This window comes from Pyrus communis, chromosome 3, assembly GCF_963583255.1.
Source record: "Pyrus communis chromosome 3, drPyrComm1.1, whole genome shotgun sequence".
In the NCBI taxonomy this organism is placed as follows: domain Eukaryota; kingdom Viridiplantae; phylum Streptophyta; class Magnoliopsida; order Rosales; family Rosaceae; genus Pyrus; species Pyrus communis.
The window spans coordinates 15,627,365-15,629,267 of NC_084805.1; the positions used below are offsets into that span (position 1 = coordinate 15,627,365).

Sequence of the window (1,903 nt, forward strand, 5' to 3'; positions counted from 1 at the left end):
AGCCGAAGTACCTCTTTCACAACATATTAAGGGGGGTTCCTGATCAGCAATTAGTTTACCAACTAGATGAATCTGGTCCTCAAAGCGCTCATCTAGGTCCAAACAATCCTCAAAAAAATCCTACAAACATTCGATATCCTCCACTCCACAATCAGACTAATGTTTGGCCATAATGACAGCAAACAATAAAGGCCCTGTAGATAATAAAGGCAAAAGCACACTAAAGAAATAGCTACTAGGCCCACCAATCAGGATCCACCGCCTCTGTCGGGGACACAATCTAGCTAGGAGTTGTCACCGAAGCTCGCTGGACAACATCACCCTTAAACCATCGTGGTTAAGCAACCTGAATTATGCCAAAGAAAACTCAGGAAGATCGAAGATTAAGATGCCATGCTGTATATGTCTTGTGTAGACGCGAGTTGGGCACCAGACAATATCACCTTTGCCAGTGGAAGTTACATACAAATGATCAGTGATTGCTTCTTAATTCATTTTATTGTTAATAACATATATCTTATCTTCGTAGATATAATTGTTGTTTAAAATATTGATATCGATAAAAATATTGATAAGCAAATTTGTGGAAATATCAATGGATATACCGAATATCAACATCGAAAGCGGTTGCTTTAAATGGAAATAATGAAAATTTAAAAGGAAACTTTAGGAATTTTCAAACATTGATTTGGACAAAATATGAGTTTCTCAGATATTAAATAAATGTGCCAGAAATAACAACGATATCTGTCGATTTCATTATCTTTCTCAGATTTTTTAGAGATTTCCATAAAAATATGGACCGTATCGAAGAATTTCTACTCAATAGATATATCAAGCAGTAAAAACTGCCAGAGTGGTTGTTGATTCTTCCATGGTTAGTAAGGCTTCTCATCTTGATAGTTGCCTAGGGGATCATAGTTACACCCAATGAAGGTACCCCCACTACTGTACCTCACTTTTGCGCACCCTACACGAATTGTTGTATTCCAAACCACTTGCCTATAATGCCCACACATCTTGCCATCAGCACATGAGTTTGACTCATAATTGCAGTCAGCCTTTTCCGCCACCCACCTGTCCACAACCTCCGCTCCCAGCAAGTCAGCCGTGCTTATGGAAAGGTTTCGCGCGTATGGCCATAGGAGTGTGTGAGATTGCAGTAGCTATAGTACGTTGGTTGGCGTGGTTTTGTGCAAAGCGTGCTATATTATCCTTCCACATTAAGGGAACAACGCCTACTGCTGCGCGAACGGAATTGCGGGAATTGAGGAAGTCTTGGGGTGTGTCTTGGGCATGAGTCAGTTGGATTAGGGCTGAGCCTAAAATGTAAATAAGGGATAAGGAAATCTTGCACAGCCCCATGTTAATGGTTTGTTCTTTTCGTTGTACTGAATTGTTAGGTTTATTTTTTATTTTTTTAACAAACAATATTTTCTATACTAAGGGGAAAGGGGTGAAAGACTTTGCTCGCAAATAGTGATTGTTAATTTGTCACACACATACATGTATGCAATCCAAAGGGATACCCATTTTTGGTTAAAAATGGGGATTCGTTGTAGGGCACACTCCATGCCAAATTTCAACTACTCAAACCGTCAATTTTGTAAGTCTCGATTCATAGATCATTTTTGCAAAAAATTAATTTAATTCGAAATCCTTTGCCTATTTAATTATCACGATGAAATTTCATTCTTTCTTATATAACAAAGTGTTTATCAATTTCTTTTAACTCAATTAGATATCTCAAATATTTTCGATTTGACCAATATTTTACAAGCATGATATATGAGATCCAAAGTTTCATGTGGTGTGGGACCCACAACTAGTTCTAATTTAAAAAAATAAAATAAAACTCCCTTTCCTTAAAGGCCTCTCACATAGGGGTGGAAAAAATTCCCGA

The 1,903-nt window shown here is 37.8% G+C and overlaps 1 pseudogene; it reads right to left on the minus strand.

Annotated features, from left to right (window-relative positions):
- Positions 1–878: 878 nt before the first annotated feature.
- On the minus strand, positions 879–1,365 carry LOC137727416 (pathogenesis-related protein 1-like; annotated as a pseudogene).
- Between the last annotated feature and the right edge of the window lie 538 nt (positions 1,366–1,903).